The sequence below is a fragment of the Vigna angularis genome, chromosome 5, assembly GCF_016808095.1.
Source record: "Vigna angularis cultivar LongXiaoDou No.4 chromosome 5, ASM1680809v1, whole genome shotgun sequence".
Lineage (NCBI taxonomy): Eukaryota > Viridiplantae > Streptophyta > Magnoliopsida > Fabales > Fabaceae > Vigna > Vigna angularis.
The window spans coordinates 15,653,740-15,679,164 of NC_068974.1; the positions used below are offsets into that span (position 1 = coordinate 15,653,740).

The window sequence follows — 25,425 nt, forward strand, 5'->3', positions numbered from 1 at the left end:
ACGCATGGCTTTGAAGAAGAGGAAGTAGTCCTTACCTTCCTTGGAGGGCTTGGTTCACAAACCAAGATGATGCTTGATGCCTCAGCAGGAGGAAACATTAAATGGAAAACTCCAGAGGAAGCAAAAAGGAGTTCTTCAATTGCAAACACATGATGCCTTGCTAGCACAAAATAAAATTCTAACTCAACAACTGGAAGCTCTTACAAAAACACTTGCACAATTGCCTAAAGAGTTGAAGACTGCTGCACAGGTACAATCTCAGTTGTGCGAATTATGTGGAGGTGACCACATAAATGGTCAGTGTGCCTTTCCAGCAGAAGCTTTGGAAGATGTGAACTTTATGGCCAACCAGTTTCCATACCGTCAAGGGAACTTCAATCAAGGGTGGAAACCACACCCAAGCATTGGTCAAGGGTAGAATGGGCAAGCTGGACAAAATGATCAATTCAAACAGCAACAACCAACTCTATGGCAACAGTTTGCTGCATTTGACGAAAGGTTTACAAAGATGGAAGAAACTGTAAATCAATTTATACAGAAAACTGAGTCTACCCAAAAGAGCACTGAAGCTGCTATAAAAAATTTGGAGATTCAGATGGGTCAGATTACAAAGCAAGTGGAAGAAAAGCCTAACAGAAATTTTGGGGCTAATATTGAGGTTAACCCCAGAGAAGAATGTAGAGTGGTGGAGAGCAAAAATGAGGAGATAGTTGAGTTAGACAAAGGAGAAACAGAAGAGAAAAGAGAAATAGAGAGCAAGAATAGTTTTCCTTTTCCAATGAATCATGAGAACCAATTTAATTTCACTGAATTATTCAATATGGTGGATAATGATGCACCTTAGGAGCAGATTCTACAACAAATTACAGTTTACACCAAACCTGAGGAAGACATCTCTACAAAGAAAAGGCGTAGAGATGATGATACAAAGAAGTGTAAAACTGTTAAAAAGGAGCCATTCCCTTTAAAAGCAGCAGATCCAGGAGGCTTTTCTATCCCTTGTACTATAGGGAAGAAAAGGATTAAAAAAGCTCTTCTTGATTTAGGTTCAAGTGTTAACTTGATACCTTACTCTTTACTGGAGCAAATCGGCAATGTTAATATGAAACCTGTAAAGGTTAAGTTAGTAATGGCCGATGGATCTTCAAAGGAACCATGTGGGATTGCAGAGGACGTTATAGTTTGTGTTGGCAAACTCCAGTTCTTGGCAGACTTTGTGGTGATGAAGATGGAGACAGAAAAGATACCTATCATTCTTGGAAGACCGTTTATGAAAACGGCCAAATCTATCATTGATGTAAACGAAGGTATAGTGGTGCTCCAGGACCGAGAGGAAAGAGTTGTTGTAGATGTCTTCAAAGATGAGATGCAAACACAGGAGGAAGAAGCTAGTTATAAAGCTGCATTTCAAGATGCACACATGACTAGCCATCAAGATGAAGAGCCCAAGGTTACAGGTAACCATTGTTTGTTATTTCAGGTTCATAAAGGAGAAACGATTGGAAGAGGAGGAAAAAGTTCCTGAGCACTAGAAAGGAAGACCCCAACTTGGTACACCTGTGAGAATCAAAAACAAGTTGTGGGTAGCGAAAGGCTATAAAGAGAAGGAGATGATAGAGATAGAGTCTCCACATTTTGGAAGTATCAAAACAGTGCACAGGAAACAGCTGAGGAGTTGGTGGGATAACAACATCAACTATGAAAAAGGAACTTGAACTTTACTGGGTCAAGCTAATGACGTTAAAAGAGCGCTTGCTGGGAGGCAACCCAGTGATTTAAAAACTTTTGATTTCATTTTTGTTTTTGTAACTTTTAATTTGTGGACATTATTGTGTAAATATTTTGTTGGACATAGCATCTACTGAAGGATGCTAGTTAGATATAGCATCTACTGAAGGATGCTAAGTGTGTAACACCTATTGATGGGTGTTGGTGAGAAAATTTTGCACCTACTGATGGGTGTTGGTAAGTATTGTAACACCTACTGATGGGTGTTGGTGGATTTTGGGTCAGGCTCGTGACGTTAAACAAGCGCTACCTGGGAGGCAACCCAGTTGATTGAATATTTCTGTTTGTTTCATTTTAGCTGCATAATAGGGTTTTGCATAAGTATTCTGAAAATTGAATTGCAGGGAACCAGTGAGGGGCATGTTTAGGAGGCACGTAGGTTAAGAAAAGAAGGAGAAGAGCACATCACGAAAGTGCCGCTGAGCGGTACTCTCGTAGAGTGGGCTTTGTTACCCCTTAGCGGGACCCGAGCCCATTAGGGTATTTTTATACCCTAAGCTGTGCATAAGATTCTGTTTGCTGGCTCTTCTCTGCACAAACACTCCCACATACCTTCTCCAAGGTTTTCTACACTTTTTTACTCTTCCCTCTTAAGAAAATTCCTCTTCCACTCACTTTTTGACTAGTATGCCATCAAAGTTTGGGGTTGGAAGAAAGCATTCTAGCTTGGAAGCATTCTCATTGCATCTTGTATCTCCACCCAAGTAAGTAAAAGTATTTTGATCATTCTAGGGTTTTTTATTTTGAATATGATTGTCAAACCATGAATATTTAGGGGTTTTGGTTTGTATGCATGATTTGATGATATAATTGATGTTTGAACCGATTAAACTGCATAATTTTGATCTGGAAAACTGAAAATTGCATTTGGGTGGAGTTAGGTCAGCTTAAAAGAGATTTTTCAAAACTCTGCAGAGTTACCGCTCAGGGGTAAACTGCCGCTGAGCAGCACTCTGCCAGACTTGGTTTTCTTGATTTGTTGCGTTTTGGACTGTGGCACTAGTGGCGCTGAGGGGAAATTCTGACCCTCAACGGTGGTTTAGCTTCGAAAGGAGTTGTGTTCTGTGTTTTACTAATGATTAACATCATGTTCTGTGGTTTTGTAGCTGTGTTTGATTGTAGGAATGGCATCCTCTTCAGGAAAGAGATTGAAAACCATGGCAACCAAGAGAAAGGAAAAGGAACCAGAACAGCCCCATTCTAGTAGGTTCCTCTCTCGGAAACATGAGAAGCACTTTAAGGTGGTGCAAGACAGAAGACTCCTCATGGAAAGAAAAGTTGGAATAATACCTAACTTTGCTCCTCAATTTGGAGAGCAAGTGTTAGGGAATGACTGGGGAAAGCTAGCCACATATCCTGCACCTGCAAATACAGTTGTGGTAAAGGAATTCTACACCAATGCAAAGAAGATTGGTGATTATCCAGCTGAGAATTATTTGGGCTATGTCAGAGGCCATGCTATCAAGTATGATCCTGATTCTATCAATAACTTCCTGGATACTGTGTGGGCTGGTGAGCAGTGCCAGTTTGCTCTTTGCATGGAGGAAGGGGCTGATTTTGAGGATGTAGAAAGAGTACTATGTATACCTGGAGGACACTTCCAAAGGAATAGATCTGGCTCAGTGGTAAACATTAGGAGGGTTGATCTGACTCCTCTTGCAAAGTATTGGATGGCATTTTCTCATGCCAACATTCAGCCATGTTCACATGTGTCAGATATTACTCTCAGCCGGACACTCTTCATCTACTGTGCTATCAGGAACTTAAATGTTAACATTGGGCAGGTGATAGCTGATGAGATTAGTGTGTGTGCCAATACCTCAAATAACAAAGCACCCCTCGGACATCCCTCCTTAATCACTCACCTTTGTAAGATAGCTGGGGTGGACACTTCTGCTCCAGCATTTGAAAGGCCAAGAAAAGCTATTGATGAGGCATATTACAGACAGTACTATGGAGGTGAGGAGGCAGCTCAGCCAGTTCCACCACGCCGTGCTCACAGAGAAAGAGGGCAAGCACAAAGCCAGACATTTGCTGAGACACATGAAGCAGAACCGTTCCAGATGAGGGACATGTACATGTCTCTTATAGGTGCTCAGTTACAGTCCATTCATAGAGGGCAAGTGGCTACTGCTGAGATGATTGTGGGGATGTATGATACACCTCCAGCTCACAGGTGGACTATGGAGGAATTCCATAATGTGGTAGCTTGGCCAGAGGAGTCGGTGCAAGGAAGAGGAGTTGAAGCTTCAGTTAGGGAGATGGAAGAAGATGAAGCTGATGATGATGATGCATTTGAAGATAATGAAGATGAGGAAGAAGAGGAAGATATAGAGGACAACTCAGATTGATGAGGAGCTGAGATAGCATTTACTGATGAATGCTATCATGAACTTATGCTTTTGTTGGTTTAAGTGTTCTGAACTTATTTACTTTTACTTTTAGATTAGGGTTGATGTACTCTATTGGAAACCTGGTTTGTTATGATGGTTTGCTATTGACTGTGATTGTGTGATAAGTAATGCTTGATGATGATTATTGATTGATTGATGTTGAGATGGATGTGCACATAAAATGCTTATACAGGTGATTCACAAGCTTTGTGAACAAATGCAGGATATTATGATTGTGATTGTGAGATTAAGCAGGATGTGTATGTCAAATGTGAATGAGCTTATATCTGAGGTTTTGAGCTCTAGAGTTGTTATTGATTGAATGTTATTGCTTTGAAAGCATGAATGACTTTGCCCAGGTTTTCCATGATTGAATCAATTGCTTGTTTTGCATCATATGATCAAGGCCGTTTGTTGGAACCCTTTTTTATTGGCCAAATTCATAAAATTAGCCCTTTAAAAGAGAACACTTTGTGTTCTATCATTTGAACCCTTAGCCTTGAACATAAATTGAAAACCCTTGTTGAAAAGCTTTACCTTGAGTTAAGTAGAAAATCTTGTGTGGTATTGTTAAATGTTCAAGTTTGGGGTTGTTAGGAAAGCGTGAAAAAGGAAAAGCATTAAGCTAAGAGCTAAGCATTAAGAATATGCAAAGAAAAAGAGAAAGAAAAGAAAAGAAAAGAAGAAGCAAAGCTCAATGCAAAAGAAAGTTGGGAAAAATAAGAATAATTGTGTTGTTATGATTTCTTAACTCAAGGATTTTGTGATCCGGAAAAACCAATTTTCTTGTTAGCCTAGCCACATTTTAAGCCATTGAAAAGTCCTTGTGATGATGCATGCTTGTTAATGTTTTTGATTGTGGTTAAATGAAAGACAAAGTTGATTCATGTGACATTGTGATAGTAGAGTGAATGAGTAATTACCTCTTATACATTTGTGTGAGTGAAACACTTTAACTGGTGAGGGAGTATTCCATGAGCACAAGAACATCCATGCTTAATTGATTGATCATTCATGAAAAATAACATTTGTTGAATATTAACTGACTTTGTGAAACACTAAAGCATGTGCACATTTTGATTAAAATCTTGGTCATAAGTTTGATTGAAGTTTTTACTTATCTTAAAAAGAAGATTTTTGAATGAGTGAACCATCATATGAATTGGTGGAAGATTGAGTTACATCTTGTTTGCTTGAGGACAATCAAAGTTCTAAGTTTGGGGTTGTGATAACAGTTGAAAAACTGTTATTTTTATGCTTAAAATTGATACTAAAAGCAACCTTTATACTTAGAAACTAGCTTGAAATCATGCTTTTATTCATATTTTCATAAATAAGAGAGCTGGACAGGTTTATGCTTGATTTCAGTGTTTTTGTGCAGGTTTTAAGGTGAATTTGGTGAAAGAAGTGAAGAAGGAGAGAGATAAAATCAGAAAAGACATCAAAAAGTGCAAAAGGAGAAGCAGCAAGTACCGCTCAGCGGCAGTTTACCGTTGAGCGGCACTCAGGAAGTCACGTTGGATCCGCTGAGGGGCAAAATGGCCGCTGAGGGGAAGAACCGAGCTCGCGCACTTACCGCTGAGCGGTACTTTTATGGGCTTGGGCCTAATTTTTCTGTAATTTACGAATAGTATATAAGCTTTAGGGTTCCCTAGGGTTTGTATCTTTGGCAGAAACGAAGCAAACACTCTCTCTTCCACCCCTTTGAAGGAGGATCTTGGATGCTCAGGCTACCTCTTCACCTTTTTAGGGTTTTATCTTTCCTTATTTCATTATTGTTCATCTAGTTTCACCATGAATATGGTGAACTAAACCTTGTATTGTTGTTGGGGAATCAATGTAGTCTTATGAAACTCTCATATATGGAATTTGTTTTTACATCTTATATTTAAGACCTATGCTTTCTTTCATCATTAGTTAGGGTTTTTCTTCTTTGCTCAATGCTTGCTTTGTTTAACTCATTCACTGCATGATTATTGATTTTGTCGATACGGAAACGTATGGGGAAGTCTAGATCTGGGGAATTTCTCCCAATAGTATATTGGTTGCCGTTAAGCTCCTGCGCTGAATGAACTAATTATTAGGAATGCTAGGAATCGTATGAACTCGTAATTAGGGAGAAGCCTTCTTGAAAGGTAATTTAGAGAGTGGCATTAATAATGATGAATTGAATGTTGAATTCCTAAAATATATGAGAGTGGATAAGATGAAATTGATAAACCCGAACAACATACTCATCCATATATTCCATTGAAAGTGTTTGTATTTTGTTTTAGCCATCGATCACCCTCTTGCATACATGTTTATTTTCGTCTTTTGCATAGTAAAATCCAATTATTTCGTTCTTAAGTTTTAGCTAATCAACGAATCACATAACTAAACTAGGCCGTGAGTCCTTTGGGAGAACGATACTTGGTCTTACCAAGTTTATTACTTGAAACGATTCGGTCATACTTGCCGATTGTAAAACAAGTTTGTGATGCCGTATTTCGGTGTTCATAAATTTGTCCATCAGTGATCCTTCTTCTTCTTGAATCTTCCTTGACATGGCTCTAGTAAGAGGTCCAATGTGATTTCTTGATGGTCTTCCAACATTTGTTGCCATAGTGATGGTTGCTGTTGTGGTCTATTAAATTATCCTGCTTGTCCAGCTTGTCCATTTTGACCTTGACCCATGCTTGGGTGAGGTTTCCACCCTTGGTTGTAGTTCCTTTGGCGATGTTGAAATTGATTTGCCATAAAATTGACATCTTCTACGGCCTCCACTAGAAAAGCACATTGACCATTAATATGATCACCACCACATAGTTGATGACAAATTTCTGAACACCGAAAAACGGCTCCAAAAACTTGTTTAACCCTCGGCAAATGTACCAAATCGTATCAAGTAATAAACATGGTAAGACCAAGTATCGTTTTCCCAAGAGACTCACGGAACTCAACAGTTATGTGATTACTCAACTAATTAAGACTCTAAAGAACATATTTTTGGGTTTTAAATGCAAATGTAATAAAATAAACATGAATGCATGAATGCAATTTGATCAATTGATGTTAAACACAAGAAAGAATGGATGAAGTTGATGATATTGTTGTTGGGGTTTAGATTTAACCTAATTCACTCTCATGCATATATGAATTCATCTTTCTTTTACATTAATGTTAATGCCACTTTCTAATTTACCTTGCGAAGAAAGCCTATCCTTAATTATGATTTCATACAATTCCTAGCATCAACCCTCATATCCCTATGTCTAGGCGATATTACTTTTGGGAGAAATTCCCCGGATCTAGATTTTACCGTATGTGTCCATATCACTAAAATCAATAATCATGACATCGAATGAGTTAAACAATGCATGCTTTGAGCAAAGAGGAAAAACCCTAACTAATGATGAAAGAAAGCATGTATCTTAAACAAGATTTTTAAACAGAAATTCAATACATGAGAGTTTACAAAGGTTACATCTTTCCCAACAACAATAGGGTTTAGCCCTCCATCGTCATGGAAAAACTAGATGAATAATGGAATGAAAGAATGGAAGAGATAGAAAAAAACTGAGAAAGAGAAGCGGAGAGCTGTCACCATCCCCAAATCTACTCCGAAGGGGTGAAAAGTGTGTTTATGTGCTTAAGCCATCAAAAGATACAAACCCTAGGACGTGCAAGTCCTTAAATAGGGCATAAAAATAACAGAAAACAAGTCCAAGCCCATAAAAAAAAAAGAAAACCGGTCCAAGCCCACTTAGAATGGCGCTCAGTGGTACTTTACCGCTGAGCGATAATAGCGCATGATCCATTTTGCCCCCAGCTGCTGTTTTTGCCCCTCAGCGGTGATTTTGGCACTTGAAAAGTGGCGCTCAGCGGTATTTTACCACTCAGCAGAACTTTTTCTGTATTCTGATTGAGTTTTCAGCATTCTGGTTGACTTTTTTGGTTGACTAGTTCACTTTTCTGCATTCCAATCATTCGGTAATTCAAATATTCTTTCAAATCATTCCAAAAACCTATAAAATCAAGGAAATTTAGTGATAAAATCATAAAGCATATCCTCAACTCTCTTATCCACAAAACTAAAACAAAATCATGAGTCCAAGCAAGCTTCTAAGCCAAAAAGGGTGCATTAAGTATCAAAATTACGTATAAAAATAACGGTTTTTGAACCGTTATCACAACCCCAAACTTGAAACTTTGCTTGTCCTCAAGCAAAATGTAACTTGGCTTCAACAAAATAATCATACTACAATGGTTTAACACATCAAAAAGTGTTTTCCTCTAGGACAAGTAAATCACTCATGTTTGCTCATCATAGACAAATTAGTCAAGATAGAATGATGCTTTAGCCAATCAAGCTTCAACTATGGTGCTCACATAATCAAGACATACACAAAAGATACAAACCTCATGAATAATCAACACCCAAGCAAGAATGTTATCATAGAGTGCATGGAACTATTGCTCACCAAAGATAGTGTTTCACTCAAGCACTCAAAAGTATTTCACTCAAGCACTCAAAAGTGTTTCACTCAACTCAAAGGTGTATAGTGAGGTGACACTCTTACACTCTACCATCACAATGTCACATGAATCAACTTTGCCTTTCATTTAACCACATATCAAATACACTCACAAGCAAGTTATCATCGCAAGGACTTTTCAAGGCTTGTATTGAGGCTGGGCTAAGAAGAAAATTGGTTTTTCTAGACAACAAAATTCCTTGAGTTAAGATTGTGCATAATTCATTCATTCACATTAACAATAATCTCTCTTTCTCCTTTTTATGTGAGAAACCAAATCTTCAACTTATTCCCAACTTTCCTTTCATTGAGCTCAACCTTTTCTTTTCTTTCTTTTCTTCTCTTTTCTTTTTCTTTTGTTTTTTGCTTTTGCTCAATGCTCTTTAATGAATTTCACAAAGTTCTTTCTGGTTTCTCACCACCCCAAACTTGAACCATTCTCCATTACCACAAAAACATACTCCACTTAACTCAAGGTAAGGATTTCAAAAAGGTTTTTCCACTTTTCAAATTTAGGCTCAAGGTGCAAAGGATAAAGAGAAACATTGTTCTTTATTGGGTTCACCTATAAACATTGGCTCTAAGGGAGAAGAAAAACATGGCCTTGATCATTTGTAATAAGCAAGCAAGTGGTTCAATCATAGAAAATTAGGCAAAATCAATCATGCTTCCAAAGCAATAGCATTCAATCAATCAAAAACTCTGGAGCTCAATCTCTCATAGGTTAACTTAAGTTCCAACATTTAGATAAACATTCTTCCTAGCATCATAATTGAAATCATGCATCTGGTTTTACAATACTATGAGCAACCACCATCTATGCTTAAAAAACCTCACCAATCATTAACTCAACATGCATCATAGACCAATAGAGCAAACACAAGAATATTACTCATCACAAACAACAGTTTATCACATCATACCAACCATTGTGTACAATTAATGAAACCAAGTACATAAACAAAAAAAAAAAAAAAATTCAAATAAACAAAAAACAAAAAAAAAATCTTCATCTTGTAGCATCCATCAGTAGATGCTCTCATTTGAATCTTCCAGCATCCATCAGTAGATGCTAATCTTTCTCATCTTCATCGGCATCCATCAGTAGAAGCTATTATTCATCACCCTCATCATAGCAGCATCCATCAGTAGATGCTGTCATTCCTGCAAAGTAAACTCAAATCCAAAAGAAAAAGTCAGAAATTGGGTTGCCTCCCAATAAGCGCTTGTTTAACGTCACGAGCCTGACCCAAAATCCTCCAGCATCCTTCAGTAGACGCATATCTTTACCACCAACACCCATCAATAGGTGTACACAAACATAGTATCCTTCAGTAGATACTCTTCCACTAACATCCCTCCGTAGATGCAAATCCTTTTCATCAACACTTATCAGTAAGTGTCTGATAGCATCGTATCCTTAAGTAGATACTCAATCACCTGGCATCCATCAGTAGATGTTGTGCTTCTTCTCTTGATGATCTTATGCTCCTAGTACAGATTTTCGAATTTGATCCTACAGACACTAAAGAACACTGCACTAGAGCACCCAATTAGCACAAACAGAGAAAAAATTAAAAAGAGAAAAAAATGAAGAGATAAAAAGATAAAAAGATAAGAAGATAAAAAAAATAGAAAGACAGAAATAAAGAAAGATAGAAAGAAAAAAAATAGAAAGATAGAAGGATAGAAAGAAGAAAAAAAATAGAAAATAAAATAAAAACCGAAAATAATAACAAAAAAAAATAATAACAGAAAAACCGAAAATAAAAATAAAAACAGAAAATAATAACAAAAAAAAATAATAACATAAAAATCGAAAATAAAAACCGAAAATAATAACAAAAAATAATAATAAAAGAAAAACCGAAAATAAAAACCAAAAATAAAAACAGAAAAACAAAATTCAAAACAAGTCAAAAATAATCAAGAATCACACAAATAGAATAGTTAAACCACGAGTCCCCGGCAACGGCGCTAAAAACTTGATGACAAATTTCTGAACACCGAAAAACGGCGCCAAAAACTTGTTTAACCCTCGGCAAGTGTACCGAATCGTATCAAGTAATAAACATGGTAAGACCAAGTATCGTTTTCCCAAGAGACTCACGGCACTAAACAGTTACATGATTACTCAACTAATTAAGACTCTAAAGAACATATTTTTGGGTTTTAAAGGCAAATGTAATAAAATAAACATGAATGCATGAATGCAATTTGATCAATTGAGGTTAAACACAAGAAAGAATGGATGAAGTTGATGATATTGTTGTTGGGGTTTAGATTTAACCTAATTCACTCTCATGCATATATGAATTCATCTTTCTTTTACATTAATGTTAATGCCACTTTCTAATTTACCTTGCGAAGAAAGCCTATCCTTAATTACAAGTTCATACAATTCCTAGCATCCCTAATAATTAATTCTGAAGCACAGAAGCTTAAAGGCAACCAACCCTCATATCCCTATGTCTAGGCGATATTAGTTTTGGGAGAAATTCCCCGGATCTAGCTTTTACTGCATGTGTCCATATCACTAAAATCAATAATCATGACATCGAATGAGTTAAACAATGCATGCTTTGAGCAAAGAGGAAAAACCCTAACTAATGATGAAAGAAAGCATGTATCTTAAACAAGATTTTTAAACAAAAATTCAATACATGAGAGTTTACAAAGGTTACATCTTTCCCAACAACAATAGGGTTTAGCCCTCCATCGTCATGGAAAAACTAGATGAATAATGGAATGAAAGAATGGAAGAGATAGAAAAAAACCGAGAAAGAGAAGTGGAGAGCTGTCACCATCCCCAAAAGGGGTGAAAACTGTGTTTATGTGCTTAAGCCATCAAAAGATACAAACCCTAGGACGTGCAAGTCCTTAAATAGGGCATAAAAATAACATAAAACAAGTCCAAGCCCATAAAAAAAAAAAAAAAATCGGTCCAAGCCCACTTAGAATGGCGCTCAGTGGTACTTTACCGTTGAGCGGTAATAGCGCATGATCCATTTTTCCCCCAGCTACTGTTTTTGCCCCTCAGCGGTGATTTTGGCACTTGAAAAGTGGCGCTCAGCGGTATTTTACCACTCAGCAGAACTTTTTCTGTATTATGGTTGACTTTTCAGCATTCTGGTTGACTGGTTGACTTTTCTGCATTCCAATCATTCGGTACTTCAAATCTTCTTTCAAATCATTCGAAAAACCTACAAAATCAAGGAAATTTAGTGATAAAATCATAAAGCATATCCTCAACTCACTTATTCACAAAACTAAAACAAAATCATGAGTCCAAGCAAGCTTCTAAGCCAAAAAGGATGCATTAAGTATCAAAATTACGTATAAAAATAACGGTTTTTGAACCGTTATCAATAGTTCACAAAGTTGTTTTTGAACCTGTGCAACATTATTTAGCTCCTTTGGCAACTGAGCAAGTGTCTTTGTCAAATTCTCTAATTGTTGAGTTATGATTTTGTTCTGCGCAAGCAAGGCATCATTTGATTGCAATTGTAGAACTCCCTTCTATTGAATTGGAGCACCTCTGTCATTATGCATCTCATTGTCATTAGTAGCCATGTTATCAATCAATTCAGTGGCTTCCTCTATCCGGCACACCATTGATCTTTATAGTGTTGCAAATCTCGTTGAATGTGGTGAGATGCTCATATGGACTTTCATGTGATAGCCCATTAAATTGGTTGCTCTTGAAAAATTGTATGAACGCCGGTTTCACCTCCATGTTTGCAGCATTGACGCTCGGTCTAACAATGCTATTAAAGTGATGAGGGCCAACAACAGTGGTGTAATCCTCCAGAGTACGTCTTCCATTGTTCTCTACAGCAATCTCTTCAGTACTCTGGTTAGATCTTTGTGATGAGTGTTGTAGAAGTGTTTCCAGAGAAGGAAATAGTTCTCTGGAAGTTCGGATCCTCCTACTCCTTCAACTTTTGTCCAATCCTTCAAGAAGAGATTCCAAAGTTTTCTTCCTCCTAGTCCTAATTGTATCCTGCATACACAAAAACACAAAACCCTAGAACCAATTGTTAGCACAAAAAGATAGAAAAGATAAACTAAAAAGATAGAAAGATGAAAATAAAAACAAAAAGATAAGAAGGTAAAACAAAAAGATAGAAAAGATCAAAAAATAAAAAGATAAAATGATAAAAAGATAAAAAAATCAAGTCAAAATTAATCAATAATCACACAAATAGAATAGTTAAACCACGAGTCCCCAACAACGGCGCCAAAAACTTGTTAACCCGTAGCAAGTGTAACCGAATCGTATCAAGTAATAATGAATGGTAAGACCAAGTATCATTTCCCAAAGGACTCACGACCTAAACAATTATGTGATTTCTTGATTAAATTTGACTTGTGAACAAAGTTTTGCAAATTTAAATGCAAATACTAAAAAGTAAATATGAATGCATGTATTGATCAATTGAACAAAAGAAGCAAAACATGATTGAAATATGTGGAATGATAATGTTGTTGGGGTTTTCAATTCATCCTATCCACTCTCATGTATTCAAGAACTCATCTTCTTCATTAATGTTAATGCCACTTTCTAATTTACCTTAAACCAAATGTCTTGGAGAAGAAAGCCTACTCCTAATCACTAGTTTACAATGTCTTGTCTCCCTAGGAATTATTCATGCATTACATTCGCACAGAAGCTTAAAGGCAACCAATCATCCTATCCCTATGTCTAGGCAATATTACTATTGGGAGAATTTCTTCATGTCTAGATTTATCTATGTGTCCATACAAATAACATCAATGATCATGCAATTGAATGAATTAAACAAAGCATGCATAAAGTATAGAAGAAAAACCCTAACAATTAATGAAAGAAGGCATATGGATTAAAGAACCAATTCAATACATAAGAGTTTCAAAAGGATTACATTGATTGCCCAACAACAATGAAGGTTTAGTTCACCATAATCATGGTGAAACTAGATGAAAAATAATGAAAGAATGAAAGATAGAACCCTAGAATTTGAAGAGTGGAGCTTGAGCATCCAAAATCCTCCTCCAAGGGGTGAAGAAAGTGTGATTTTGCTTCGATCTGCCAAAAGATGTCTACCCTAAGTCAACTAAACCCCTTTTATAATTTCTAAAATTACACAAAATAAGCCCAAGCCCATAAAAATGGCATTCAACGACACTTTTGCCGCTCAGCGGTAAGTGTAGCTCTTCCAAATGAAGCTTAGCTGCATTTTTAGCACTCATTGGTGATTTCAGCACTTCAAAACTGGCGCTCAGTGGTAATTACCGCTCTGCGCAATTTTTTCTGCACTCTAGTTCACTTTTCTGCATTCGGGTTGACTGGTTGACTTTTTTGGTTGACTGGTGGACTGTTTGTTTTTCCTCTTGACTGATTGGCTTTTTTGCATTCCAACCATTCGGTACTTTAACTCTTCTTTCAAATCATTCCAATAACCTACAAAATCAAAGGAATCTAACACAAAACCATTAAATTCACCTTCAACTCTCTTATTCTCAAAACTAAAGCAAAAACATGAGTTAAAGCAAGTTTCTAAGTCAAAAAGGGTTGATTGATTATAAAAATTAAATATAAAAATAACGGTTTTTCAACCGTTATCAGTGACCGTGACTTACAATGCCAACTCCAGAGGGAGTGACGCCGAGGGGGACAGATGGACACAAGCAGTAATAGCGAGAACGAATGAGAGCTAGAGGGAATGATTACGAAAGGGACTCACGGCAAGACGGTGGCATGGACTACCGGCGACAGCGAGTGATGGTGAGAAGGGACTCAAGCAACATGGGTGAAGCCAGCGATAGTGAATGATGGAAACTGGAGGGGTTGAACTAAGAGTGAGCAAGAGGGAGTCAGACTTGGGCTTTGTATATGAGTGAGTGAGCACAGAAGGCTTCGTATATCTCTAGAGAAGGTGCGACAATGACTGGTTTAGGGGACTACTGTTGTACGCGTGAAGAAAGGAGAATAAGCCCTCCTAGGGTTCATTCTTTGAGAGAACTTAGAGTATTGAGTGAGATTAATGATAAATTTTGAATGGAATTTGTAAAATTTTTAGATTTTGGAAAATTGAGGGAAAAGGATGACCGTAAGAGAGGGAAAAAAATGTAAAATTTTTAGATTTTGGAAAGTAGTGGGAAAAGAGTGATCGTAAAAGAGGTAAAAGAGTTTTTAGATTTTATTTTTAATAATTATTTTTTTACGTACACCATTATATACAAATGTTGTTTTTCACAAATTTTCCCAGTCTAACATGCTAAATTTATATATGAATTTTACGTACGAAAAAAATCCGTATATAAAATCTGTATGTAATACACTTTTTAAAATCCGTATGTAAAATCTGTATATAATACATATATTACATACGGATTAAAATCCATATATAAATATCGGTAGATAACTTATATTTTCTTGTAGTGGCTTCCCACTCAGTAAAACTGTTCTCTGGAAAAGAGTTCAACCACATGTTAGCATTGCGTCCATAAGAGAAAGGAAACAAGCTCAATCTAATAGCTTCATCTGGCACGCCATTGATCTTCATAGTATTGCATATCGCCTTGAATGTGGTCAGATGCTCTATGGATTTTCATGTGATAATTCATTGAATTGGTTGCTCTTCACTAGTTGAATCAAAGGAGGCTTCATCTCCATATTTGTAGCATTAACCCTCGGCCTTGCAATGCTATTAAAATGATGAGGGCCAATGACTGTTGCATATTCAGCTAGGGTATGTCTTCCATTCTACTCTTCAACCATATTTTTTTTCCTTGGTCAGATCTTTGAGGTGAAGGCTGGACGTCCTGTTCCTCCTTTTCCTTCAACTACTGTCCAGACGTGCAAGAAGAGGTTCAGAAACTTTTGTGCTTCTAGTCCGAATTGTACCCTACATACACTAGAGAACAAAACACTAGAGCACCCAATTAGCACTAATAGATAAAAAAGATAAAATAAAAATTAAAGATAAAAAGATAAAAAAAAATTAAAATAAAAGATAAAAAGATAAAATTAAAAATAAAGTCTAATCGGTTAAGAATCATACAAAAGTATAGTTTAAACCACGAATCCCCGACAACAGCGCCAAAAAATTGTTAAGATGTCGGCAAGTGTACTGAATAGTATCAAGTAATAATAATTGATAAGACCAATTATTGTTTCCCAAGAGACTCACGGCACTAAACAGTCATGTAATTACTTAACTAATTAAGACTTTGAAGAACAATTTTAGGGTTTTGAATGCAAAAACAAGAAAGTAAATATGAGTGCACTTTTGATCAATTGAAGAAAACACAAAGATGAATGAATGATATTGAAAGTATGAGATGAATATGTTGTTAGGGTTTAGATTTCACCTAGTTTATTCTCGTGCATATATGAATTCATTTTCTTCATTAATGTTAATATCACTTTCTAAATTACTTAAAACCGAATGTCTCGGCGAAGAAAGCTTATCCTTAATTACTAGATCACAATGTCTTGTATCACGAGTAATTAATTATGCATTACGGTTAAAAGCTTAAGATAACCAAAACTCATCTCCCTATGTCTAGGTAATACTACTTTTGGGAGAAAATTCCCCAGATCTAGGTTTTCCCGTATGTGTCCATATCACGAAAAATAATGATCATGTCATGCATATAAGAATTCATCTTCTTGACTAGGGTTAACAGATTTATATATGAATTTATATATAAATCTGTATATGAATTTATATATGAATTTTACGTACGGAAAAAATTCGTATATAAAATCTGTATGTAATACACTTTTTAAAATCCGTATGTAAAATCTGTATATAATACATATATTACATACGAATTAAAATCCATATATAAATATCGGTAGATAACTTATATTTTTCTTGTAGTGGCTTCCCACTCAGTAAAACTGTTCTCTGGAAAAGAGTTCAACCACATATTAGCATTGCGTCCATAAGAGAAAGGAAACAAGCTCAATCTAATAGCTTCATCTGGCACGCCATTGATCTTCATAGTATTGCATATCGCCTTGAATGTGGTCAGATGCTCTATGGATTTTCATGTGATAATTCATTGAATTGGTTGCTCTTCACTAGTTGAATCAAAGGAGGCTTCATCTCCATATTTGTAGCATTAACCCTCGGCCTTGCAATGCTATTAAAATGATGAGGGCCAATGACTGTTGCATATTCAGCTAGGGTATGTCTTCCATTCTACTCTTCAACCATATTTTTTTTCCTTGGTCAGATCTTTGAGGTGAAGGCTGGACGTCCTGTTCCTCCTTTTCCTTCAACTACTGTCCAGACGTGCAAGAAGAGGTTCAGAAACTTTTGTGCTTCTAGTCCGAATTGTACCCTACATACACTAGAGAACAAAACACTAGAGCACCCAATTAGCACTAATAGATAAAAAAGATAAAATAAAAATTAAAGATAAAAAGATAAAAAAAAATTAAAATAAAAGATAAAAAGATAAAATTAAAAATAAAGTCTAATCGGTTAAGAATCATACAAAAGTATAGTTTAAACCACGAATCCCCGGCAACAGCGCCAAAAAATTGTTAAGATGTCGGCAAGTGTACTGAATAGTATCAAGTAATAATAATTGATAAGACCAATTATTGTTTCCCAAGAGACTCACGGCACTAAACAGTCATGTAATTACTTAACTAATTAAGACTTTGAAGAACAATTTTAGGGTTTTGAATGCAAAAACAAGAAAGTAAATATGAATGTACTTTTGATCAATTGAAGAAAACACAAAGATGAATGAATGATATTGAAAGTATGAGATGAATATGTGGTTAGGGTTTAGATTTCACCTAGTTTATTCTCGTGCATATATGAATTCATTTTCTTCATTAATGTTAATATCACTTTCTAAATTACTTAAAACCGAATGTCTCGGCGAAGAAAGCTTATCCTTAATTACTAGATCACAATGTCTTGTATCACGAGTAATTAATTATGCATTACGGTTAAAAGCTTAAGATAACCAAAACTCATCTCCCTATGTCTAGGTAATACTACTTTTGGGAGAAAATTCCCCAGATCTAGGTTTTCCCGTATGTGTCCATATCACGAAAAATAATGATCATGTCATGCATATAAGAATTCATCTTCTTGACTAGGGTTAACAGATTTAGATTTCACCTAATCACTCTCATGCATATAAGAAGTCATCTTCTTCATTAATGTTAATGCCACTTTCTAATTTACCTTAAACCCAATGTCTCGGGAAAGAAATCCTACTGCTAATTACTAGTTCACAATGTCTTGTATCCCTAGCAATGAATCATGCATTACATTCGCACAGAAGCTCAAAGGCAACCAACCCTCCTATCCCTATGTCTAGGTAATATTGCTTTTGGGAGAATTTCCTCAGTTCTAGATTCTCTTATATGTGTCCATTGTGAAAAAATCAATAATCATGCAATTGAATGAGTTAAACAAAGCATGCATAGAGTGCAGAGGAAAAACCCTAACAATTAATGAAGTAAAGCATTTATAAAATAAATCAATTCACTACATGAGAGTTTAAGAGGTTACATCTTTCCCAACAACATATAAGGTTTTGTTCCCCATTATCATGGAGAAACTATATGAACAATGGAATGAAAGAATGAAAGAGATTGAAATACCCTAGAAAGAGAAGAAGATAGCTGTCACATCCCCAAATCTACCCCCAAGGGGTGAAAAGTGTGTTTTTGTGCTTAAGCCATCAAGAAATACATTCCTTAGGATGTCCAACTCCTTTAATAGACTAGAAAAATATCAGAAAACAGGTCCAAGCCCACTAAATAATAGAAAACGGGTGCAAGCCCACAAAACTAGCGCTCAACGCCCTAAGTGGGGCGCCCAGGCGGTGATGTGATGCATAATGGTACTCAACAGATGAACTTGACCGATCGGTTTCACTGTTGACCGGTCAGTCTCACTCTTTAACCGTTTGGCAAATCTTCTACCGCATCATTCGGCTTCTCCTTCCACAAACCGTTCGGTTTGTCTATCTTTCTCTCCACCCGTTAGGCCTCAGTTACATCGTTCGACAATTCTCTTTCTTGCTCACACCAGATAAAGTGTTTCACTCAAACACACAAGTGTATAAGAGATCACTCCTTCACTCTACTATCACAATGTCACATGAATTAACTTTGCCTTTCATTTAACCATAATCAAACACATTCACAAGCAAGTATCATCAGAAGGACTTTTCTATGGCTTATAATGTAGTTGGGCTAAAAAGAAAATTGGTTTTTCTGGATCACAAAATCCTTGAGTTAAGTGAATCATCTAAACACAACCATTCTCCCTTCTTCCCAACTTTCTTTTGCATTGAGCCTTTTTTTTTCTTACCTTTTTATTTTACTTTTAACATGTTTAGCTCAATGCTTTTCATATTCCCTTTTTAAACCTCCCAACAACCCCAAACTTGAACATTTATCAATACCACAAGATATCTTCAACTCAACTCAATGTAAAGCTTTTCAAAAAAGGTTTTCTATCATGTTCAAAGCTAAGGTTTCAAAGGATAAAACACATTGTGCTCTCTTTTATTGAGCTAAAATCATGCATTTGGCTAATAAAGAGTTACCAACAAATGGCCTTGATCATATGATACATACAAGGAAGTTATTCAACTATAGAAACCCGGGCAAAGTCATTCATGCTTTCAAAGTAATAACACTCATTCACAAAAACTCTGGAGTTCAAAATCTCACATATAGGCTCGTTCAACATTCCACATACACATCCTACTTAGCATCATAATCACAATCACAACATCATGCATTTGTTCACATAGCTCGTGAACAACCGCCTGTATATCAGCATATAGTGCACAATCTCAACATCAATCAATATCCAAGCATCATCAAGCAATACTCATCTTGCATAAATCACAAGCAAACCATCATAGCAGATAAAGTTTCAAACTGAATACATCATAGCCTATTCTAATAACTAAAGCAAATAAGTAAAGAAAGTTTAGAACACTAGGGTGCCTCCTAGTAAGCGCTTGTTTAACGTCACGAGCCTGACGCAATAAGCTCACGGATCAACCAACTGCATCACTGTGGACAAGCGTTCCACTTCTCCTTCCAGATAATGCTTGAGACGTTGTCCATTCACCACCCAACTTCTCTGTGGATCACCAGCAACCGGATCAACTAATTCAATTGGTCCATGTGGATGCACACCTTTCACTATGAACGGTCCTGACAATTTTGACTTCAACTTCCAGGAAAAAGCTTCAATCGTGAATTGAACAATAACACCTGCTGCCCTGGAGTAAAGACTTTCTTTATCAACTTCCTGTCATGATAGAATTTTACCTTCTCTTTGTAATTTTTGGATGAATCATATGCATGCAACCGCATTTCTTCAAGCTCCAACATCTGCCTTCTGCGTTTGTTCTGAGTTTCATGGGGATCAAAATTCAAAAATTTAAGAGCCCACAAAGCTTTATGCTCCATCTCCACTTGCAAATGACATGCTTTCCCATAGACTAACTGAAAAGGTGATAAACCCATAGATGTCTTCATTGTCGTCCTATATGCCCAAAGAGCATCATCCAGCTTCTGTGACCAATTCTTTCTTGATGAAGCAACTGTTTTCTCCATAATCCTCTTTATCTCTCTGTTAGACACTTCAGCTTGCCCATTAGTCTGTGGGTGATAAGGTGCAGTTACCTTGAGTCTCACAACATAATGTTTGAGTACTTTTGCCATCTGATAATTACAAAAATGAGATCCTCCATCACTTATGAGTACTCTTGGAGTTCCAAAACGTGTGAAGATTTGCCTCTTTAGAAATTTAATCAGAGTGCTGGCATCATGTTTTGGACACGCCAATGCTTCCACCCATTTACTCACATAGTCCACTGCCACCAATATGTATTCATTGTTGAAAGATGGTGGAAAGGGACCTACAAAGTCAATACCCCAGCAATCAAAGACTTCGACTTCTAAAATGCCCTGTAATGGCATCTCATGACGTCTTGAAATAGTCCTTGTTCTTTGACACTTATCACAATTTCTGGCATGGTTGTGAGCATCTTTAAACAAAGTAGGCCAATAGAATCCTGACTGGAGAAATTTTACTGTTGTTCTTTCTCCATTAAAATGTCCCCCATATGGTGAGTCATGACAATGCCAGGGATTTCCTTCTGCTTCTTCATTTGTCACACACCGCCTCAGAAGATTATCTGCTCCAATTTTGAACAAGTAAGGATCATCCCAAATAAACTGCTTGGCATCATGTAAATTTTTTTTTTCTTTGTTGCCAATTAAGATCATCTAGGATTACTCCTACAGCTTTAAAATTAGCCATACCAGCAAACCATGGCCTTTGTTGAATGTACATGAGTGTTTCATCTGAGAATGATTCCCAGATTTCAGCTTCCTTACTTATGACTTCATTGTTAATCAACTTGGATAAGTGATCAGCAATCAAATTCTCACTCCCCTTTTTGTCACGGATTTCCACATCAAATTCTTGTAATAGAAGCACCCATCTAATCAAACGTGGCTTTGAATATGGCTTTGTCAACAAGTATTTGATGGTTGCATGATCCGTGTAGATAATCACCTTAGACCCAATGATAGGTCAGGCTTTTTATTGCTTTCTGGATGGGTATTCTGGGTACAATCAAATTGTGGTAGATCCAAAAGATCAAGAAAAGATGGAGTTTACATGTCCTTTTGGTGTATTTGCTTACAGAAAAATGTCATTCGGGTTATGTAATGCCCAACTACGTTTCAAAGGTGCATGCAAACAATTTTTGCTTATCTCATAGAAAAGTGTATTGAAGTCTTCATGGATGATTTTTCGGTGTTTGGAAACTCTTTCCAAAGGTGTTTGGCGAATTTGGATATTGTTCTCAAGAGGTGTGTTCAAACGAATCTTGTGCTTAACTAGGAGAAATGTCATTTCATGGTAACAGAAGGCATTGTGTTGGGTCACAAAATTTCTGCTAAGGGGATTGAAGTGGATAAAGCCAAAGTAGAGGTCATTCAGAAACTTCCTCCACCATCAAATGTCAAGGGAATCAGAAGTTTTCTAGGCCATGCTGGATTTTATAGAAGATTCATCAAAGACTTCTCGAAAATTGCTAAGCCATTGAGTAATTTGCTTGTTAAAGATGTACCCTTCGTGATGAATGAAGACTGTTTAAAAGCCTTTGACATCTTGAAAAGCAAAATGGTTTCGGCTCCAGTGGTTGTAGCTCCAGATTGGAATAATAATTTTGAACTAATGTGTGATGCTAGTGATTATGCAATAGGAGTTGTGCTTGGTCAGAGAAAAGAGAAGGTATTTCATACAATCTATTATGCTAGCAAAGTTTTGAATGATGCCCAATTGAATTATGCTACTATTGAGAAGGAGTTTCTGGCCATAGTTTATGCTTTGGAGAAATTTAGACCTTATGTCATTGGGTCTAAGGTGATTATCTACACGGATCATGCAACCATCAAATACTTGTTGACAAAGCCATATTCAAAGCCACGTTTGATTAGATGGGTGCTTCTATTACAAGAATTTGATGTGGAAATCCGTGACAAAAAGGGGAGTGAGAATTTGATTGCTGATCACTTATCCAAGTTGATTAACAATGAAGTCATAAGTAAGGAAGCTGAAATCTGGGAATCATTCTCAGATGAAACACTCATGTACATTCAACAAAGGCCATGGTTTGCTGGTATGGCTAATTTTAAAGCTGTAGGAGTAATCCTAGATGATCTTAATTGGCAACAAAGAAAAAAAAAATTTACATGATGCCAAGCAGTTTATTTGGGATGATCCTTACTTGTTCAAAATTGGAGCAGATAATCTTCTGAGGCGGTGTGTGACAAATGAAGAAGCAGAAGGAAATCCCTGGCATTGTCATGACTCACCATATGGGGGACATTTTAATGGAGAAAGAACAATAGTAAAATTTCTCCAGTCAGGATTCTATTGGCCTACTTTGTTTACAGATGCTCACAACCATGCCAGAAATTGTGATAAGTGTCAAAGAACAAGGACTATTTCAAGACGTCATGAGATGCCATTACAGGGCATTTTAGAAGTCGAAGTCTTTGATTGCTGGGGTATTGACTTTGTAGGTCCCTTTCCACCATCTTTCAACAATGAATACATATTGGTGGCAGTGGACTATGTGAGTAAATGGGTGGAAGCATTGGCGTGTCCAAAACATGATGCCAGCACTCTGATTAAATTTCTAAAGAGGCAAATCTTCACACGTTTTGGAACTCCAAGAGTACTCATAAGTGATGGAGGATCTCATTTTTGTAATTATCAGATGGCAAAAGTACTCAAACATTATGTTGTGAGACTCAAGGTAACTGCACCTTATCACCCACAGACTAATGGGCAAGCTGAAGTGTCTAACAGAGAGATAAAGAGGATTATGGAGAAAACAGTTGCTTCATCAAGAAAGAATTGGTCACAGAAGCTGGATGATGCTCTTTGGGCATATAGGACGACAATGAAGACATCTATGGGTTTATCACCTTTTCAGTTAGTCTGTGGGAAAGCATGTCATTTGCAAGTGGAGATGGAGCCACTAGTGGAAAAATGACATTTTATAACGTACAAAAATGATCTTTTATAACGTAGTTACTAGGGACATAGTTCTGGGCGATATAGTAAGTCTACGCATTTTATAACGTAGCAGAAATTTACGTTATAATATGTTCAACATATTATAACGTAGTTTCTGAAGTACGTTATAATATGCGCAGTTTATTATGACAAATTTTCATTTGTATGTTATAATAGGATGGAAGGTTGTGTGACGTAGAAGTTTTTGTACGTTATAATATGTGATATATTATTACGTATATATTGTTGTACGTTATAATATGTGATCAACTATCATAACGTACATTGCTTAGTACGTTATAATATATGTTTTTTATTTTAAAAAAAATTGATTATTACATTTGGCATCCAATAAAATTATAATAATATTCCTGTATTATGATTTCATTTAATCAATCTATGATCAATATAACTTCAAATAAACAAATTTAATGAAATTAATAAAATAGAATTCATTTCAAATATTAAATAGTCTAATATTTAATACATCATTTATACATCAAACTATACATTAAATCCAAATATTACATTAATATACATAAACTATTGAATTGTAGTCAAGTTTCTACTAACACTTAGAATAAAAGAAGCTCAGTTTCTTCTAATGTCTTCAATGTCTGCAACTTTCATGGGAGATGAATCATTAAAGATCTACAAATAAAATAATATAATTAAAAAAATATTCTAATGAATAGTTCAAGTTACAGTAGAGATGTTAAACTAAAACCATTTGATACATCTGAATCTGATTACTAAATCTGAATGTAACAAAAAATTTTACTATATCACAAAATTATGTAAGTTTGCATGTGAATAAATTTAGACAAAAATATAAGTTAAAATAGATTGACAAAAGGTAAAATAAAAAAAATAAGTACAATTAGATATAAAAACAGTTTTAAAAGTTTATACTACCATTATGCCTTCTGAAGCGGCCCATGCTTTCAAGACATCATGATCCACTGAGACAACACCAAAGAAGCATTTAGGCTATCACCTAAAAATGAAAAAAGAAGCATCAGCAAACTAGCAAGGAGTAAATTAAGAGAGAGGATACAAAGATCACACACCAAATTTGTTTGTTGATTTATTTCCTTACCGTATACAAAGTATTGCGCCACAAACTTGCATTTGGCATATACATTTTCAATCTTCTCAGGAGCAATATACTCGCCTTGAGCCAACTTAAATATATTTTTCTTCCTGTAACAAAATTTAAGCTTTCATTCATATGCTTGACAATTTCAATCAATGTTGTAAAAACTGGGTCGGGTAAGTAGACAGGAATCTAGGGGTGTCAAGACTCAAAGCCCATCCTACACAAGTTAAATATATAAATTATAAAAGTTAAATAGAGGCAGTATGCAGTTATAAGTCTCATAGCAACAGAACTCACTGACAAAATACAATGGCACATAGCAAGTTCACTCTGTAAAGTGCCATTCAAGTCTACTCATTGAACAGAGCATACTTGCAGCGTAAGGTTAAACAAAGATTCAATCTAATGCCAGGTGGTATGTTAAGAAGCCGCGTGTATCATATTAATTATGGATTATAACTAGTAATTAGAATGATGCTATCTCACCTGTCAATAATTTTTAGTCTACCACCAGGTAACCACGTTCCAATATCTCCGGTATGAAGCCATCCATCTTCATCAATGACTTCTCTCCTGCACAATTGGATTGAAAATCAAGTAGTTTCAAATATGACAAGGTAAATTTCATTCAGAAGCACATAGTATGAAAGGTAGTTACGTCTGAGTTTCATATTTGTGATAACCTCGAAAAACAATGGGACCCCTGACACAAATTTCACCACGGGGATTGGGTTGATCATCAGATGTATAGTTCGTTTCTGGAACTTCCACAAGTTTTATCTCTGAAACAAAGAACAAAACTCTTGGCACTAGGCATAACAAAGCTTCAGCTGACATAAATTAAATATAATTTCATCTTTTAAGTTCTTCCATATAAGGAAAGGTAAGTAGAAGACGTTTTTAGGATTATTAGACACAATGTCACTGCAAGAGAAAAATAAAATAATTAAAACAGTAAACCCCATTGCAACTAAATTTAAAAAAGAAAAAGAAGAAGAAGAAGCAGAGAATCATTATTTGTGGGAGAGAATTGGCTCAAAACT

General features: G+C 36.1%; 1 long non-coding RNA gene across 1 annotated transcript; it reads right to left on the reverse strand.

Annotated features, from left to right (window-relative positions):
- Positions 1-24,380: 24,380 nt before the first annotated feature.
- On the reverse strand, positions 24,381-25,114 carry LOC128196770 (uncharacterized). Its single transcript, XR_008249144.1, has 3 exons — positions 25,041-25,114; positions 24,869-24,955; positions 24,381-24,486 (listed from the first exon to the last, which is right to left on the reverse strand). It is a non-coding gene; the product is annotated as an uncharacterized LOC128196770 (long non-coding RNA).
- Positions 25,115-25,425: the final 311 nt, after the last annotated feature.